Consider the following 19216-nt stretch of genomic DNA (forward strand, 5'->3'; position numbering starts at 1 on the left):
CTTCCCAGCCCCCAAACCCTGCCCTCTGTACCTTTCTCACCACCCGCTTCCCTTCTCCTGTCATCCCCCTACCACCCGGGAAAAAAAGAGATTGCCCCCTCCTTCCACTAGCCCACCCTCCCACCCAAAGAACAACTTCTTCTGCGCAGCTTGTTTTCTAGGCAGCAGCGCTATTGTGATGTCATCGGGGGGCATTGTGACAAGCCGCCAGTGTTCCGTCTCTTCATGTTGTGCACAGTTCAAACGGAAAATACATCAACAGGCAGACTACAGAAAAGCTTACTATCAAAGGTTAGAGGGGGGCTTTCTCAGAGGGCTTTTTACAGTTTTTCTATTCCCAATTAGCCGTTTAAGTGTACTTATTGAAAGTAGTAATTCTTTCATAGGCCGCCCTTTCTTAGTATTTGACGTTCCTTATATTGCGGTATGAGGCTTCGCAGTAGGTTGCAAACATTCATCACCCATGACTGTCCCCAATTGAGCTCAGAAGCTCAATGTCTATCATGACCTCTCTTTTAGAATGTCCAAGAGCAAGCAAACTATTCCTCCAGGAGAGGGCGCCAACAGACTACTAAAGAGATCATCATTACTCAAAGAAAACCCCAAAAACCAATGCATGATAGGAATAAACAGGTAACTTTCTTTGGAGTGGAAGCGGAGAGATCGCACCAGATGCCAATTCTAGATCTTATCACACCTGTGGTCACTGCAGCAGCAGGTGAATCCACTTTGTCCAAAAGGGATCTATTCCATTCAATTGCAAATGATCTAGATAAGACAGAGAACTGCAGCACGGGGACATAGCCGAGTTGGTCAGGTTGAGTGGTGATGAGTTTGCTATTTGGATGAATAAAGAAAGTCAAAAGTGTGAAAGATAAAAAACAAAAGGAGGAAGTGTGAAAAGTGAATGGGCCAAATTGAGGTGCATATGAAGACGTATGCTTTCTTCCAATTCATTAAATCGGGCTAATATGAATCAGGTGAATTGAGTTCTGCTTTTGGAAACTGGGTTAAGAAGGGGTGCACCGTTCCTGGAGGTACTGCAATACCAGGTCAATGCGTGGAGTGGACAGAGCAAGCTCTTTTTCCATCTCCCTGTTCTAAAAATCCATTTAATATATGGTCCCCAGATAGGGGACGTATCAGATATTAAACTGATAAGAACAGATACTACACTTGATCTTAGCCAAAAGGCCGAGAAGCGATAACCAGAATTGGTTTGGGCCTCGAGTGGCACCCTGGCCTATGCCGGACACATCTTAGGGAGAGAGAGCGAGAGGGAGACAAACCCACGCCTACACAAGACATTTTGTCACCCAAGCCAACCCTTGAAAAGGCTGCTTTGCAGAGCAAAAACAAGAAGAATGGTGCGTTTTGCAGCCGCCGCCCACTGCAATGAATCTGAATAACTCCTCCTTTAGGGCGCAAGCAACTCCCCTCCCCCTTGCAGTCTTTCCAATTCACGATACAAAAAGACGGACAGGACAGGTTGCCTGACTTTCCGTCACTGCCACCCTTTGCCATCCTTACCCGTAGAAAGCCCTTTCATCATCCCCAAACCCTAATCTTTTCCCTTTCCTTCCCAGCCCCCAAACCCTGCCCTCTGTACCTTTCTCACCACCCGCTTCCCTTCTCCTGTCATCCCCCTACCACCCGGGAAAAAAAGAGATTGCCCCCTCCTTCCACTAGCCCACCCTCCCACCCAAAGAACAACTTCTTCTGCGCAGCTTGTTTTCTAGGCAGCAGCGCTATTGTGATGTCATCGGGGGGCATTGTGACAAGCCGCCAGTGTTCCGTCTCTTCATGTTGTGCACAGTTCAAACGGAAAATACATCAACAGGCAGACTACAGAAAAGCTTACTATCAAAGGTTAGAGGGGGGCTTTCTCAGAGGGCTTTTTACAGTTTTTCTATTCCCAATTAGCCGTTTAAGTGTACTTATTGAAAGTAGTAATTCTTTCATAGGCCGCCCTTTCTTAGTATTTGACGTTCCTTATATTGCGGTATGAGGCTTCGCAGTAGGTTGCAAACATTCATCACCCATGACTGTCCCCAATTGAGCTCAGAAGCTCAATGTCTATCATGACCTCTCTTTTAGAATGTCCAAGAGCAAGCAAACTATTCCTCCAGGAGAGGGCGCCAACAGACTACTAAAGAGATCATCATTACTCAAAGAAAACCCCAAAAACCAATGCATGATAGGAATAAACAGGTAACTTTCTTTGGAGTGGAAGCGGAGAGATCGCACCAGATGCCAATTCTAGATCTTATCACACCTGTGGTCACTGCAGCAGCAGGTGAATCCACTTTGTCCAAAAGGGATCTATTCCATTCAATTGCAAATGATCTAGATAAGACAGAGAACTGCAGCACGGGGACATAGCCGAGTTGGTCAGGTTGAGTGGTGATGAGTTTGCTATTTGGATGAATAAAGAAAGTCAAAAGTGTGAAAGATAAAAAACAAAAGGAGGAAGTGTGAAAAGTGAATGGGCCAAATTGAGGTGCATATGAAGACGTATGCTTTCTTCCAATTCATTAAATCGGGCTAATATGAATCAGGTGAATTGAGTTCTGCTTTTGGAAACTGGGTTAAGAAGGGGTGCACCGTTCCTGGAGGTACTGCAATACCAGGTCAATGCGTGGAGTGGACAGAGCAAGCTCTTTTTCCATCTCCCTGTTCTAAAAATCCATTTAATATATGGTCCCCAGATAGGGGACGTATCAGATATTAAACTGATAAGAACAGATACTACACTTGATCTTAGCCAAAAGGCCGAGAAGCGATAACCAGAATTGGTTTGGGCCTCGAGTGGCACCCTGGCCTATGCCGGACACATCTTAGGGAGAGAGAGCGAGAGGGAGACAAACCCACGCCTACACAAGACATTTTGTCACCCAAGCCAACCCTTGAAAAGGCTGCTTTGCAGAGCAAAAACAAGAAGAATGGTGCGTTTTGCAGCCGCCGCCCACTGCAATGAATCTGAATAACTCCTCCTTTAGGGCGCAAGCAACTCCCCTCCCCCTTGCAGTCTTTCCAATTCACGATACAAAAAGACGGACAGGACAGGTTGCCTGACTTTCCGTCACTGCCACCCTTTGCCATCCTTACCCGTAGAAAGCCCTTTCATCATCCCCAAACCCTAATCTTTTCCCTTTCCTTCCCAGCCCCCAAACCCTGCCCTCTGTACCTTTCTCACCACCCGCTTCCCTTCTCCTGTCATCCCCCTACCACCCGGGAAAAAAAGAGATTGCCCCCTCCTTCCACTAGCCCACCCTCCCACCCAAAGAACAACTTCTTCTGCGCAGCTTGTTTTCTAGGCAGCAGCGCTATTGTGATGTCATCGGGGGGCATTGTGACAAGCCGCCAGTGTTCCGTCTCTTCATGTTGTGCACAGTTCAAACGGAAAATACATCAACAGGCAGACTACAGAAAAGCTTACTATCAAAGGTTAGAGGGGGGCTTTCTCAGAGGGCTTTTTACAGTTTTTCTATTCCCAATTAGCCGTTTAAGTGTACTTATTGAAAGTAGTAATTCTTTCATAGGCCGCCCTTTCTTAGTATTTGACGTTCCTTATATTGCGGTATGAGGCTTCGCAGTAGGTTGCAAACATTCATCACCCATGACTGTCCCCAATTGAGCTCAGAAGCTCAATGTCTATCATGACCTCTCTTTTAGAATGTCCAAGAGCAAGCAAACTATTCCTCCAGGAGAGGGCGCCAACAGACTACTAAAGAGATCATCATTACTCAAAGAAAACCCCAAAAACCAATGCATGATAGGAATAAACAGGTAACTTTCTTTGGAGTGGAAGCGGAGAGATCGCACCAGATGCCAATTCTAGATCTTATCACACCTGTGGTCACTGCAGCAGCAGGTGAATCCACTTTGTCCAAAAGGGATCTATTCCATTCAATTGCAAATGATCTAGATAAGACAGAGAACTGCAGCACGGGGACATAGCCGAGTTGGTCAGGTTGAGTGGTGATGAGTTTGCTATTTGGATGAATAAAGAAAGTCAAAAGTGTGAAAGATAAAAAACAAAAGGAGGAAGTGTGAAAAGTGAATGGGCCAAATTGAGGTGCATATGAAGACGTATGCTTTCTTCCAATTCATTAAATCGGGCTAATATGAATCAGGTGAATTGAGTTCTGCTTTTGGAAACTGGGTTAAGAAGGGGTGCACCGTTCCTGGAGGTACTGCAATACCAGGTCAATGCGTGGAGTGGACAGAGCAAGCTCTTTTTCCATCTCCCTGTTCTAAAAATCCATTTAATATATGGTCCCCAGATAGGGGACGTATCAGATATTAAACTGATAAGAACAGATACTACACTTGATCTTAGCCAAAAGGCCGAGAAGCGATAACCAGAATTGGTTTGGGCCTCGAGTGGCACCCTGGCCTATGCCGGACACATCTTAGGGAGAGAGAGCGAGAGGGAGACAAACCCACGCCTACACAAGACATTTTGTCACCCAAGCCAACCCTTCAAAAGGCTGCTTTGCAGAGCAAAAACAAGAAGAATGGTGCGTTTTGCAGCCGCCGCCCACTGCAATGAATCTGAATAACTCCTCCTTTAGGGCGCAAGCAACTCCCCTCCCCCTTGCAGTCTTTCCAATTCACGATACAAAAAGACGGACAGGACAGGTTGCCTGACTTTCCGTCACTGCCACCCTTTGCCATCCTTACCCGTAGAAAGCCCTTTCATCATCCCCAAACCCTAATCTTTTCCCTTTCCTTCCCAGCCCCCAAACCCTGCCCTCTGTACCTTTCTCACCACCCGCTTCCCTTCTCCTGTCATCCCCCTACCACCCGGGAAAAAAAGAGATTGCCCCCTCCTTCCACTAGCCCACCCTCCCACCCAAAGAACAACTTCTTCTGCGCAGCTTGTTTTCTAGGCAGCAGCGCTATTGTGATGTCATCGGGGGGCATTGTGACAAGCCGCCAGTGTTCCGTCTCTTCATGTTGTGCACAGTTCAAACGGAAAATACATCAACAGGCAGACTACAGAAAAGCTTACTATCAAAGGTTAGAGGGGGGCTTTCTCAGAGGGCTTTTTACAGTTTTTCTATTCCCAATTAGCCGTTTAAGTGTACTTATTGAAAGTAGTAATTCTTTCATAGGCCGCCCTTTCTTAGTATTTGACGTTCCTTATATTGCGGTATGAGGCTTCGCAGTAGGTTGCAAACATTCATCACCCATGACTGTCCCCAATTGAGCTCAGAAGCTCAATGTCTATCATGACCTCTCTTTTAGAATGTCCAAGAGCAAGCAAACTATTCCTCCAGGAGAGGGCGCCAACAGACTACTAAAGAGATCATCATTACTCAAAGAAAACCCCAAAAACCAATGCATGATAGGAATAAACAGGTAACTTTCTTTGGAGTGGAAGCGGAGAGATCGCACCAGATGCCAATTCTAGATCTTATCACACCTGTGGTCACTGCAGCAGCAGGTGAATCCACTTTGTCCAAAAGGGATCTATTCCATTCAATTGCAAATGATCTAGATAAGACAGAGAACTGCAGCACGGGGACATAGCCGAGTTGGTCAGGTTGAGTGGTGATGAGTTTGCTATTTGGATGAATAAAGAAAGTCAAAAGTGTGAAAGATAAAAAACAAAAGGAGGAAGTGTGAAAAGTGAATGGGCCAAATTGAGGTGCATATGAAGACGTATGCTTTCTTCCAATTCATTAAATCGGGCTAATATGAATCAGGTGAATTGAGTTCTGCTTTTGGAAACTGGGTTAAGAAGGGGTGCACCGTTCCTGGAGGTACTGCAATACCAGGTCAATGCGTGGAGTGGACAGAGCAAGCTCTTTTTCCATCTCCCTGTTCTAAAAATCCATTTAATATATGGTCCCCAGATAGGGGACGTATCAGATATTAAACTGATAAGAACAGATACTACACTTGATCTTAGCCAAAAGGCCGAGAAGCGATAACCAGAATTGGTTTGGGCCTCGAGTGGCACCCTGGCCTATGCCGGACACATCTTAGGGAGAGAGAGCGAGAGGGAGACAAACCCACGCCTACACAAGACATTTTGTCACCCAAGCCAACCCTTGAAAAGGCTGCTTTGCAGAGCAAAAACAAGAAGAATGGTGCGTTTTGCAGCCGCCGCCCACTGCAATGAATCTGAATAACTCCTCCTTTAGGGCGCAAGCAACTCCCCTCCCCCTTGCAGTCTTTCCAATTCACGATACAAAAAGACGGACAGGACAGGTTGCCTGACTTTCCGTCACTGCCACCCTTTGCCATCCTTACCCGTAGAAAGCCCTTTCATCATCCCCAAACCCTAATCTTTTCCCTTTCCTTCCCAGCCCCCAAACCCTGCCCTCTGTACCTTTCTCACCACCCGCTTCCCTTCTCCTGTCATCCCCCTACCACCCGGGAAAAAAAGAGATTGCCCCCTCCTTCCACTAGCCCACCCTCCCACCCAAAGAACAACTTCTTCTGCGCAGCTTGTTTTCTAGGCAGCAGCGCTATTGTGATGTCATCGGGGGGCATTGTGACAAGCCGCCAGTGTTCCGTCTCTTCATGTTGTGCACAGTTCAAACGGAAAATACATCAACAGGCAGACTACAGAAAAGCTTACTATCAAAGGTTAGAGGGGGGCTTTCTCAGAGGGCTTTTTACAGTTTTTCTATTCCCAATTAGCCGTTTAAGTGTACTTATTGAAAGTAGTAATTCTTTCATAGGCCGCCCTTTCTTAGTATTTGACGTTCCTTATATTGCGGTATGAGGCTTCGCAGTAGGTTGCAAACATTCATCACCCATGACTGTCCCCAATTGAGCTCAGAAGCTCAATGTCTATCATGACCTCTCTTTTAGAATGTCCAAGAGCAAGCAAACTATTCCTCCAGGAGAGGGCGCCAACAGACTACTAAAGAGATCATCATTACTCAAAGAAAACCCCAAAAACCAATGCATGATAGGAATAAACAGGTAACTTTCTTTGGAGTGGAAGCGGAGAGATCGCACCAGATGCCAATTCTAGATCTTATCACACCTGTGGTCACTGCAGCAGCAGGTGAATCCACTTTGTCCAAAAGGGATCTATTCCATTCAATTGCAAATGATCTAGATAAGACAGAGAACTGCAGCACGGGGACATAGCCGAGTTGGTCAGGTTGAGTGGTGATGAGTTTGCTATTTGGATGAATAAAGAAAGTCAAAAGTGTGAAAGATAAAAAACAAAAGGAGGAAGTGTGAAAAGTGAATGGGCCAAATTGAGGTGCATATGAAGACGTATGCTTTCTTCCAATTCATTAAATCGGGCTAATATGAATCAGGTGAATTGAGTTCTGCTTTTGGAAACTGGGTTAAGAAGGGGTGCACCGTTCCTGGAGGTACTGCAATACCAGGTCAATGCGTGGAGTGGACAGAGCAAGCTCTTTTTCCATCTCCCTGTTCTAAAAATCCATTTAATATATGGTCCCCAGATAGGGGACGTATCAGATATTAAACTGATAAGAACAGATACTACACTTGATCTTAGCCAAAAGGCCGAGAAGCGATAACCAGAATTGGTTTGGGCCTCGAGTGGCACCCTGGCCTATGCCGGACACATCTTAGGGAGAGAGAGCGAGAGGGAGACAAACCCACGCCTACACAAGACATTTTGTCACCCAAGCCAACCCTTGAAAAGGCTGCTTTGCAGAGCAAAAACAAGAAGAATGGTGCGTTTTGCAGCCGCCGCCCACTGCAATGAATCTGAATAACTCCTCCTTTAGGGCGCAAGCAACTCCCCTCCCCCTTGCAGTCTTTCCAATTCACGATACAAAAAGACGGACAGGACAGGTTGCCTGACTTTCCGTCACTGCCACCCTTTGCCATCCTTACCCGTAGAAAGCCCTTTCATCATCCCCAAACCCTAATCTTTTCCCTTTCCTTCCCAGCCCCCAAACCCTGCCCTCTGTACCTTTCTCACCACCCGCTTCCCTTCTCCTGTCATCCCCCTACCACCCGGGAAAAAAAGAGATTGCCCCCTCCTTCCACTAGCCCACCCTCCCACCCAAAGAACAACTTCTTCTGCGCAGCTTGTTTTCTAGGCAGCAGCGCTATTGTGATGTCATCGGGGGGCATTGTGACAAGCCGCCAGTGTTCCGTCTCTTCATGTTGTGCACAGTTCAAACGGAAAATACATCAACAGGCAGACTACAGAAAAGCTTACTATCAAAGGTTAGAGGGGGGCTTTCTCAGAGGGCTTTTTACAGTTTTTCTATTCCCAATTAGCCGTTTAAGTGTACTTATTGAAAGTAGTAATTCTTTCATAGGCCGCCCTTTCTTAGTATTTGACGTTCCTTATATTGCGGTATGAGGCTTCGCAGTAGGTTGCAAACATTCATCACCCATGACTGTCCCCAATTGAGCTCAGAAGCTCAATGTCTATCATGACCTCTCTTTTAGAATGTCCAAGAGCAAGCAAACTATTCCTCCAGGAGAGGGCGCCAACAGACTACTAAAGAGATCATCATTACTCAAAGAAAACCCCAAAAACCAATGCATGATAGGAATAAACAGGTAACTTTCTTTGGAGTGGAAGCGGAGAGATCGCACCAGATGCCAATTCTAGATCTTATCACACCTGTGGTCACTGCAGCAGCAGGTGAATCCACTTTGTCCAAAAGGGATCTATTCCATTCAATTGCAAATGATCTAGATAAGACAGAGAACTGCAGCACGGGGACATAGCCGAGTTGGTCAGGTTGAGTGGTGATGAGTTTGCTATTTGGATGAATAAAGAAAGTCAAAAGTGTGAAAGATAAAAAACAAAAGGAGGAAGTGTGAAAAGTGAATGGGCCAAATTGAGGTGCATATGAAGACGTATGCTTTCTTCCAATTCATTAAATCGGGCTAATATGAATCAGGTGAATTGAGTTCTGCTTTTGGAAACTGGGTTAAGAAGGGGTGCACCGTTCCTGGAGGTACTGCAATACCAGGTCAATGCGTGGAGTGGACAGAGCAAGCTCTTTTTCCATCTCCCTGTTCTAAAAATCCATTTAATATATGGTCCCCAGATAGGGGACGTATCAGATATTAAACTGATAAGAACAGATACTACACTTGATCTTAGCCAAAAGGCCGAGAAGCGATAACCAGAATTGGTTTGGGCCTCGAGTGGCACCCTGGCCTATGCCGGACACATCTTAGGGAGAGAGAGCGAGAGGGAGACAAACCCACGCCTACACAAGACATTTTGTCACCCAAGCCAACCCTTGAAAAGGCTGCTTTGCAGAGCAAAAACAAGAAGAATGGTGCGTTTTGCAGCCGCCGCCCACTGCAATGAATCTGAATAACTCCTCCTTTAGGGCGCAAGCAACTCCCCTCCCCCTTGCAGTCTTTCCAATTCACGATACAAAAAGACGGACAGGACAGGTTGCCTGACTTTCCGTCACTGCCACCCTTTGCCATCCTTACCCGTAGAAAGCCCTTTCATCATCCCCAAACCCTAATCTTTTCCCTTTCCTTCCCAGCCCCCAAACCCTGCCCTCTGTACCTTTCTCACCACCCGCTTCCCTTCTCCTGTCATCCCCCTACCACCCGGGAAAAAAAGAGATTGCCCCCTCCTTCCACTAGCCCACCCTCCCACCCAAAGAACAACTTCTTCTGCGCAGCTTGTTTTCTAGGCAGCAGCGCTATTGTGATGTCATCGGGGGGCATTGTGACAAGCCGCCAGTGTTCCGTCTCTTCATGTTGTGCACAGTTCAAACGGAAAATACATCAACAGGCAGACTACAGAAAAGCTTACTATCAAAGGTTAGAGGGGGGCTTTCTCAGAGGGCTTTTTACAGTTTTTCTATTCCCAATTAGCCGTTTAAGTGTACTTATTGAAAGTAGTAATTCTTTCATAGGCCGCCCTTTCTTAGTATTTGACGTTCCTTATATTGCGGTATGAGGCTTCGCAGTAGGTTGCAAACATTCATCACCCATGACTGTCCCCAATTGAGCTCAGAAGCTCAATGTCTATCATGACCTCTCTTTTAGAATGTCCAAGAGCAAGCAAACTATTCCTCCAGGAGAGGGCGCCAACAGACTACTAAAGAGATCATCATTACTCAAAGAAAACCCCAAAAACCAATGCATGATAGGAATAAACAGGTAACTTTCTTTGGAGTGGAAGCGGAGAGATCGCACCAGATGCCAATTCTAGATCTTATCACACCTGTGGTCACTGCAGCAGCAGGTGAATCCACTTTGTCCAAAAGGGATCTATTCCATTCAATTGCAAATGATCTAGATAAGACAGAGAACTGCAGCACGGGGACATAGCCGAGTTGGTCAGGTTGAGTGGTGATGAGTTTGCTATTTGGATGAATAAAGAAAGTCAAAAGTGTGAAAGATAAAAAACAAAAGGAGGAAGTGTGAAAAGTGAATGGGCCAAATTGAGGTGCATATGAAGACGTATGCTTTCTTCCAATTCATTAAATCGGGCTAATATGAATCAGGTGAATTGAGTTCTGCTTTTGGAAACTGGGTTAAGAAGGGGTGCACCGTTCCTGGAGGTACTGCAATACCAGGTCAATGCGTGGAGTGGACAGAGCAAGCTCTTTTTCCATCTCCCTGTTCTAAAAATCCATTTAATATATGGTCCCCAGATAGGGGACGTATCAGATATTAAACTGATAAGAACAGATACTACACTTGATCTTAGCCAAAAGGCCGAGAAGCGATAACCAGAATTGGTTTGGGCCTCGAGTGGCACCCTGGCCTATGCCGGACACATCTTAGGGAGAGAGAGCGAGAGGGAGACAAACCCACGCCTACACAAGACATTTTGTCACCCAAGCCAACCCTTGAAAAGGCTGCTTTGCAGAGCAAAAACAAGAAGAATGGTGCGTTTTGCAGCCGCCGCCCACTGCAATGAATCTGAATAACTCCTCCTTTAGGGCGCAAGCAACTCCCCTCCCCCTTGCAGTCTTTCCAATTCACGATACAAAAAGACGGACAGGACAGGTTGCCTGACTTTCCGTCACTGCCACCCTTTGCCATCCTTACCCGTAGAAAGCCCTTTCATCATCCCCAAACCCTAATCTTTTCCCTTTCCTTCCCAGCCCCCAAACCCTGCCCTCTGTACCTTTCTCACCACCCGCTTCCCTTCTCCTGTCATCCCCCTACCACCCGGGAAAAAAAGAGATTGCCCCCTCCTTCCACTAGCCCACCCTCCCACCCAAAGAACAACTTCTTCTGCGCAGCTTGTTTTCTAGGCAGCAGCGCTATTGTGATGTCATCGGGGGGCATTGTGACAAGCCGCCAGTGTTCCGTCTCTTCATGTTGTGCACAGTTCAAACGGAAAATACATCAACAGGCAGACTACAGAAAAGCTTACTATCAAAGGTTAGAGGGGGGCTTTCTCAGAGGGCTTTTTACAGTTTTTCTATTCCCAATTAGCCGTTTAAGTGTACTTATTGAAAGTAGTAATTCTTTCATAGGCCGCCCTTTCTTAGTATTTGACGTTCCTTATATTGCGGTATGAGGCTTCGCAGTAGGTTGCAAACATTCATCACCCATGACTGTCCCCAATTGAGCTCAGAAGCTCAATGTCTATCATGACCTCTCTTTTAGAATGTCCAAGAGCAAGCAAACTATTCCTCCAGGAGAGGGCGCCAACAGACTACTAAAGAGATCATCATTACTCAAAGAAAACCCCAAAAACCAATGCATGATAGGAATAAACAGGTAACTTTCTTTGGAGTGGAAGCGGAGAGATCGCACCAGATGCCAATTCTAGATCTTATCACACCTGTGGTCACTGCAGCAGCAGGTGAATCCACTTTGTCCAAAAGGGATCTATTCCATTCAATTGCAAATGATCTAGATAAGACAGAGAACTGCAGCACGGGGACATAGCCGAGTTGGTCAGGTTGAGTGGTGATGAGTTTGCTATTTGGATGAATAAAGAAAGTCAAAAGTGTGAAAGATAAAAAACAAAAGGAGGAAGTGTGAAAAGTGAATGGGCCAAATTGAGGTGCATATGAAGACGTATGCTTTCTTCCAATTCATTAAATCGGGCTAATATGAATCAGGTGAATTGAGTTCTGCTTTTGGAAACTGGGTTAAGAAGGGGTGCACCGTTCCTGGAGGTACTGCAATACCAGGTCAATGCGTGGAGTGGACAGAGCAAGCTCTTTTTCCATCTCCCTGTTCTAAAAATCCATTTAATATATGGTCCCCAGATAGGGGACGTATCAGATATTAAACTGATAAGAACAGATACTACACTTGATCTTAGCCAAAAGGCCGAGAAGCGATAACCAGAATTGGTTTGGGCCTCGAGTGGCACCCTGGCCTATGCCGGACACATCTTAGGGAGAGAGAGCGAGAGGGAGACAAACCCACGCCTACACAAGACATTTTGTCACCCAAGCCAACCCTTGAAAAGGCTGCTTTGCAGAGCAAAAACAAGAAGAATGGTGCGTTTTGCAGCCGCCGCCCACTGCAATGAATCTGAATAACTCCTCCTTTAGGGCGCAAGCAACTCCCCTCCCCCTTGCAGTCTTTCCAATTCACGATACAAAAAGACGGACAGGACAGGTTGCCTGACTTTCCGTCACTGCCACCCTTTGCCATCCTTACCCGTAGAAAGCCCTTTCATCATCCCCAAACCCTAATCTTTTCCCTTTCCTTCCCAGCCCCCAAACCCTGCCCTCTGTACCTTTCTCACCACCCGCTTCCCTTCTCCTGTCATCCCCCTACCACCCGGGAAAAAAAGAGATTGCCCCCTCCTTCCACTAGCCCACCCTCCCACCCAAAGAACAACTTCTTCTGCGCAGCTTGTTTTCTAGGCAGCAGCGCTATTGTGATGTCATCGGGGGGCATTGTGACAAGCCGCCAGTGTTCCGTCTCTTCATGTTGTGCACAGTTCAAACGGAAAATACATCAACAGGCAGACTACAGAAAAGCTTACTATCAAAGGTTAGAGGGGGGCTTTCTCAGAGGGCTTTTTACAGTTTTTCTATTCCCAATTAGCCGTTTAAGTGTACTTATTGAAAGTAGTAATTCTTTCATAGGCCGCCCTTTCTTAGTATTTGACGTTCCTTATATTGCGGTATGAGGCTTCGCAGTAGGTTGCAAACATTCATCACCCATGACTGTCCCCAATTGAGCTCAGAAGCTCAATGTCTATCATGACCTCTCTTTTAGAATGTCCAAGAGCAAGCAAACTATTCCTCCAGGAGAGGGCGCCAACAGACTACTAAAGAGATCATCATTACTCAAAGAAAACCCCAAAAACCAATGCATGATAGGAATAAACAGGTAACTTTCTTTGGAGTGGAAGCGGAGAGATCGCACCAGATGCCAATTCTAGATCTTATCACACCTGTGGTCACTGCAGCAGCAGGTGAATCCACTTTGTCCAAAAGGGATCTATTCCATTCAATTGCAAATGATCTAGATAAGACAGAGAACTGCAGCACGGGGACATAGCCGAGTTGGTCAGGTTGAGTGGTGATGAGTTTGCTATTTGGATGAATAAAGAAAGTCAAAAGTGTGAAAGATAAAAAACAAAAGGAGGAAGTGTGAAAAGTGAATGGGCCAAATTGAGGTGCATATGAAGACGTATGCTTTCTTCCAATTCATTAAATCGGGCTAATATGAATCAGGTGAATTGAGTTCTGCTTTTGGAAACTGGGTTAAGAAGGGGTGCACCGTTCCTGGAGGTACTGCAATACCAGGTCAATGCGTGGAGTGGACAGAGCAAGCTCTTTTTCCATCTCCCTGTTCTAAAAATCCATTTAATATATGGTCCCCAGATAGGGGACGTATCAGATATTAAACTGATAAGAACAGATACTACACTTGATCTTAGCCAAAAGGCCGAGAAGCGATAACCAGAATTGGTTTGGGCCTCGAGTGGCACCCTGGCCTATGCCGGACACATCTTAGGGAGAGAGAGCGAGAGGGAGACAAACCCACGCCTACACAAGACATTTTGTCACCCAAGCCAACCCTTGAAAAGGCTGCTTTGCAGAGCAAAAACAAGAAGAATGGTGCGTTTTGCAGCCGCCGCCCACTGCAATGAATCTGAATAACTCCTCCTTTAGGGCGCAAGCAACTCCCCTCCCCCTTGCAGTCTTTCCAATTCACGATACAAAAAGACGGACAGGACAGGTTGCCTGACTTTCCGTCACTGCCACCCTTTGCCATCCTTACCCGTAGAAAGCCCTTTCATCATCCCCAAACCCTAATCTTTTCCCTTTCCTTCCCAGCCCCCAAACCCTGCCCTCTGTACCTTTCTCACCACCCGCTTCCCTTCTCCTGTCATCCCCCTACCACCCGGGAAAAAAAGAGATTGCCCCCTCCTTCCACTAGCCCACCCTCCCACCCAAAGAACAACTTCTTCTGCGCAGCTTGTTTTCTAGGCAGCAGCGCTATTGTGATGTCATCGGGGGGCATTGTGACAAGCCGCCAGTGTTCCGTCTCTTCATGTTGTGCACAGTTCAAACGGAAAATACATCAACAGGCAGACTACAGAAAAGCTTACTATCAAAGGTTAGAGGGGGGCTTTCTCAGAGGGCTTTTTACAGTTTTTCTATTCCCAATTAGCCGTTTAAGTGTACTTATTGAAAGTAGTAATTCTTTCATAGGCCGCCCTTTCTTAGTATTTGACGTTCCTTATATTGCGGTATGAGGCTTCGCAGTAGGTTGCAAACATTCATCACCCATGACTGTCCCCAATTGAGCTCAGAAGCTCAATGTCTATCATGACCTCTCTTTTAGAATGTCCAAGAGCAAGCAAACTATTCCTCCAGGAGAGGGCGCCAACAGACTACTAAAGAGATCATCATTACTCAAAGAAAACCCCAAAAACCAATGCATGATAGGAATAAACAGGTAACTTTCTTTGGAGTGGAAGCGGAGAGATCGCACCAGATGCCAATTCTAGATCTTATCACACCTGTGGTCACTGCAGCAGCAGGTGAATCCACTTTGTCCAAAAGGGATCTATTCCATTCAATTGCAAATGATCTAGATAAGACAGAGAACTGCAGCACGGGGACATAGCCGAGTTGGTCAGGTTGAGTGGTGATGAGTTTGCTATTTGGATGAATAAAGAAAGTCAAAAGTGTGAAAGATAAAAAACAAAAGGAGGAAGTGTGAAAAGTGAATGGGCCAAATTGAGGTGCATATGAAGACGTATGCTTTCTTCCAATTCATTAAATCGGGCTAATATGAATCAGGTGAATTGAGTTCTGCTTTTGGAAACTGGGTTAAGAAGGGGTGCACCGTTCCTGGAGGTACTGCAATACCAGGTCAATGCGTGGAGTGGACAGAGCAAGCTCTTTTTCCATCTCCCTGTTCTAAAAATCCATTTAATATATGGTCCCCAGATAGGGGACGTATCAGATATTAAACTGATAAGAACAGATACTACACTTGATCTTAGCCAAAAGGCCGAGAAGCGATAACCAGAATTGGTTTGGGCCTCGAGTGGCACCCTGGCCTATGCCGGACACATCTTAGGGAGAGAGAGCGAGAGGGAGACAAACCCACGCCTACACAAGACATTTTGTCACCCAAGCCAACCCTTGAAAAGGCTGCTTTGCAGAGCAAAAACAAGAAGAATGGTGCGTTTTGCAGCCGCCGCCCACTGCAATGAATCTGAATAACTCCTCCTTTAGGGCGCAAGCAACTCCCCTCCCCCTTGCAGTCTTTCCAATTCACGATACAAAAAGACGGACAGGACAGGTTGCCTGACTTTCCGTCACTGCCACCCTTTGCCATCCTTACCCGTAGAAAGCCCTTTCATCATCCCCAAACCCTAATCTTTTCCCTTTCCTTCCCAGCCCCCAAACCCTGCCCTCTGTACCTTTCTCACCACCCGCTTCCCTTCTCCTGTCATCCCCCTACCACCCGGGAAAAAAAGAGATTGCCCCCTCCTTCCACTAGCCCACCCTCCCACCCAAAGAACAACTTCTTCTGCGCAGCTTGTTTTCTAGGCAGCAGCGCTATTGTGATGTCATCGGGGGGCATTGTGACAAGCCGCCAGTGTTCCGTCTCTTCATGTTGTGCACAGTTCAAACGGAAAATACATCAACAGGCAGACTACAGAAAAGCTTACTATCAAAGGTTAGAGGGGGGCTTTCTCAGAGGGCTTTTTACAGTTTTTCTATTCCCAATTAGCCGTTTAAGTGTACTTATTGAAAGTAGTAATTCTTTCATAGGCCGCCCTTTCTTAGTATTTGACGTTCCTTATATTGCGGTATGAGGCTTCGCAGTAGGTTGCAAACATTCATCACCCATGACTGTCCCCAATTGAGCTCAGAAGCTCAATGTCTATCATGACCTCTCTTTTAGAATGTCCAAGAGCAAGCAAACTATTCCTCCAGGAGAGGGCGCCAACAGACTACTAAAGAGATCATCATTACTCAAAGAAAACCCCAAAAACCAATGCATGATAGGAATAAACAGGTAACTTTCTTTGGAGTGGAAGCGGAGAGATCGCACCAGATGCCAATTCTAGATCTTATCACACCTGTGGTCACTGCAGCAGCAGGTGAATCCACTTTGTCCAAAAGGGATCTATTCCATTCAATTGCAAATGATCTAGATAAGACAGAGAACTGCAGCACGGGGACATAGCCGAGTTGGTCAGGTTGAGTGGTGATGAGTTTGCTATTTGGATGAATAAAGAAAGTCAAAAGTGTGAAAGATAAAAAACAAAAGGAGGAAGTGTGAAAAGTGAATGGGCCAAATTGAGGTGCATATGAAGACGTATGCTTTCTTCCAATTCATTAAATCGGGCTAATATGAATCAGGTGAATTGAGTTCTGCTTTTGGAAACTGGGTTAAGAAGGGGTGCACCGTTCCTGGAGGTACTGCAATACCAGGTCAATGCGTGGAGTGGACAGAGCAAGCTCTTTTTCCATCTCCCTGTTCTAAAAATCCATTTAATATATGGTCCCCAGATAGGGGACGTATCAGATATTAAACTGATAAGAACAGATACTACACTTGATCTTAGCCAAAAGGCCGAGAAGCGATAACCAGAATTGGTTTGGGCCTCGAGTGGCACCCTGGCCTATGCCGGACACATCTTAGGGAGAGAGAGCGAGAGGGAGACAAACCCACGCCTACACAAGACATTTTGTCACCCAAGCCAACCCTTGAAAAGGCTGCTTTGCAGAGCAAAAACAAGAAGAATGGTGCGTTTTGCAGCCGCCGCCCACTGCAATGAATCTGAATAACTCCTCCTTTAGGGCGCAAGCAACTCCCCTCCCCCTTGCAGTCTTTCCAATTCACGATACAAAAAGACGGACAGGACAGGTTGCCTGACTTTCCGTCACTGCCACCCTTTGCCATCCTTACCCGTAGAAAGCCCTTTCATCATCCCCAAACCCTAATCTTTTCCCTTTCCTTCCCAGCCCCCAAACCCTGCCCTCTGTACCTTTCTCACCACCCGCTTCCCTTCTCCTGTCATCCCCCTACCACCCGGGAAAAAAAGAGATTGCCCCCTCCTTCCACTAGCCCACCCTCCCACCCAAAGAACAACTTCTTCTGCGCAGCTTGTTTTCTAGGCAGCAGCGCTATTGTGATGTCATCGGGGGGCATTGTGACAAGCCGCCAGTGTTCCGTCTCTTCATGTTGTGCACAGTTCAAACGGAAAATACATCAACAGGCAGACTACAGAAAAGCTTACTATCAAAGGTTAGAGGGGGGCTTTCTCAGAGGGCTTTTTACAGTTTTTCTATTCCCAATTAGCCGTTTAAGTGTACTTATTGAAAGTAGTAATTCTTTCATAGGCCGCCCTTTCTTAGTATTTGACGTTCCTTATATTGCGGTATGAGGCTTCGCAGTAGGTTGCAAACATTCATCACCCATGACTGTCCCCAATTGAGCTCAGAAGCTCAATGTCTATCATGACCTCTCTTTTAGAATGTCCAAGAGCAAGCAAACTATTCCTCCAGGAGAGGGCGCCAACAGACTACTAAAGAGATCATCATTACTCAAAGAAAACCCCAAAAACCAATGCATGATAGGAATAAACAGGTAACTTTCTTTGGAGTGGAAGCGGAGAGATCGCACCAGATGCCAATTCTAGATCTTATCACACCTGTGGTCACTGCAGCAGCAGGTGAATCCACTTTGTCCAAAAGGGATCTATTCCATTCAATTGCAAATGATCTAGATAAGACAGAGAACTGCAGCACGGGGACATAGCCGAGTTGGTCAGGTTGAGTGGTGATGAGTTTGCTATTTGGATGAATAAAGAAAGTCAAAAGTGTGAAAGATAAAAAACAAAAGGAGGAAGTGTGAAAAGTGAATGGGCCAAATTGAGGTGCATATGAAGACGTATGCTTTCTTCCAATTCATTAAATCGGGCTAATATGAATCAGGTGAATTGAGTTCTGCTTTTGGAAACTGGGTTAAGAAGGGGTGCACCGTTCCTGGAGGTACTGCAATACCAGGTCAATGCGTGGAGTGGACAGAGCAAGCTCTTTTTCCATCTCCCTGTTCTAAAAATCCATTTAATATATGGTCCCCAGATAGGGGACGTATCAGATATTAAACTGATAAGAACAGATACTACACTTGATCTTAGCCAAAAGGCCGAGAAGCGATAACCAGAATTGGTTTGGGCCTCGAGTGGCACCCTGGCCTATGCCGGACACATCTTAGGGAGAGAGAGCGAGAGGGAGACAAACCCACGCCTACACAAGACATTTTGTCACCCAAGCCAACCCTTGAAAAGGCTGCTTTGCAGAGCAAAAACAAGAAGAATGGTGCGTTTTGCAGCCGCCGCCCACTGCAATGAATCTGAATAACTCCTCCTTTAGGGCGCAAGCAACTCCCCTCCCCCTTGCAGTCTTTCCAATTCACGATACAAAAAGACGGACAGGACAGGTTGCCTGACTTTCCGTCACTGCCACCCTTTGCCATCCTTACCCGTAGAAAGCCCTTTCATCATCCCCAAACCCTAATCTTTTCCCTTTCCTTCCCAGCCCCCAAACCCTGCCCTCTGTACCTTTCTCACCACCCGCTTCCCTTCTCCTGTCATCCCCCTACCACCCGGGAAAAAAAGAGATTGCCCCCTCCTTCCACTAGCCCACCCTCCCACCCAAAGAACAACTTCTTCTGCGCAGCTTGTTTTCTAGGCAGCAGCGCTATTGTGATGTCATCGGGGGGCATTGTGACAAGCCGCCAGTGTTCCGTCTCTTCATGTTGTGCACAGTTCAAACGGAAAATACATCAACAGGCAGACTACAGAAAAGCT

At 46.4% G+C, this 19216-nt stretch overlaps 12 non-coding genes across 12 annotated transcripts; all 12 read right to left on the reverse strand.

The window, feature by feature from the left end:
- Positions 1 to 1015: 1015 nt before the first annotated feature.
- On the reverse strand, positions 1016 to 1206 carry LOC142254020 (U2 spliceosomal RNA). The gene has a single exon (XR_012727044.1). It is a non-coding gene; the product is annotated as a U2 spliceosomal RNA (small nuclear RNA).
- Positions 1207 to 2593: 1387 nt separating this feature from the next.
- LOC142254021 (U2 spliceosomal RNA) lies at positions 2594 to 2784 on the reverse strand. The gene has a single exon (XR_012727045.1). It is a non-coding gene; the product is annotated as a U2 spliceosomal RNA (small nuclear RNA).
- Positions 2785 to 4171: 1387 nt separating this feature from the next.
- Positions 4172 to 4362, reverse strand: LOC142254022 (U2 spliceosomal RNA). The gene has a single exon (XR_012727046.1). It is a non-coding gene; the product is annotated as a U2 spliceosomal RNA (small nuclear RNA).
- A 1387-nt stretch (positions 4363 to 5749) lies between these two features.
- On the reverse strand, positions 5750 to 5940 carry LOC142254023 (U2 spliceosomal RNA). The gene has a single exon (XR_012727047.1). It is a non-coding gene; the product is annotated as a U2 spliceosomal RNA (small nuclear RNA).
- A 1387-nt stretch (positions 5941 to 7327) lies between these two features.
- LOC142254024 (U2 spliceosomal RNA) lies at positions 7328 to 7518 on the reverse strand. The gene has a single exon (XR_012727048.1). It is a non-coding gene; the product is annotated as a U2 spliceosomal RNA (small nuclear RNA).
- A 1387-nt stretch (positions 7519 to 8905) lies between these two features.
- On the reverse strand, positions 8906 to 9096 carry LOC142254025 (U2 spliceosomal RNA). Its single transcript, XR_012727049.1, has one exon. It is a non-coding gene; the product is annotated as a U2 spliceosomal RNA (small nuclear RNA).
- A 1387-nt stretch (positions 9097 to 10483) lies between these two features.
- On the reverse strand, positions 10484 to 10674 carry LOC142254026 (U2 spliceosomal RNA). The gene has a single exon (XR_012727050.1). It is a non-coding gene; the product is annotated as a U2 spliceosomal RNA (small nuclear RNA).
- A 1387-nt stretch (positions 10675 to 12061) lies between these two features.
- Positions 12062 to 12252, reverse strand: LOC142254027 (U2 spliceosomal RNA). Its single transcript, XR_012727051.1, has one exon. It is a non-coding gene; the product is annotated as a U2 spliceosomal RNA (small nuclear RNA).
- A 1387-nt stretch (positions 12253 to 13639) lies between these two features.
- Positions 13640 to 13830, reverse strand: LOC142254028 (U2 spliceosomal RNA). The gene has a single exon (XR_012727052.1). It is a non-coding gene; the product is annotated as a U2 spliceosomal RNA (small nuclear RNA).
- A 1387-nt stretch (positions 13831 to 15217) lies between these two features.
- LOC142254029 (U2 spliceosomal RNA) lies at positions 15218 to 15408 on the reverse strand. The gene has a single exon (XR_012727053.1). It is a non-coding gene; the product is annotated as a U2 spliceosomal RNA (small nuclear RNA).
- A 1387-nt stretch (positions 15409 to 16795) lies between these two features.
- On the reverse strand, positions 16796 to 16986 carry LOC142254031 (U2 spliceosomal RNA). Its single transcript, XR_012727055.1, has one exon. It is a non-coding gene; the product is annotated as a U2 spliceosomal RNA (small nuclear RNA).
- A 1387-nt stretch (positions 16987 to 18373) lies between these two features.
- LOC142254032 (U2 spliceosomal RNA) lies at positions 18374 to 18564 on the reverse strand. The gene has a single exon (XR_012727056.1). It is a non-coding gene; the product is annotated as a U2 spliceosomal RNA (small nuclear RNA).
- Positions 18565 to 19216: the final 652 nt, after the last annotated feature.

The sequence above is a fragment of the Anomaloglossus baeobatrachus genome, chromosome 9 (genome assembly GCF_048569485.1).
Source record: "Anomaloglossus baeobatrachus isolate aAnoBae1 chromosome 9, aAnoBae1.hap1, whole genome shotgun sequence".
Lineage (NCBI taxonomy): Eukaryota > Metazoa > Chordata > Amphibia > Anura > Aromobatidae > Anomaloglossus > Anomaloglossus baeobatrachus.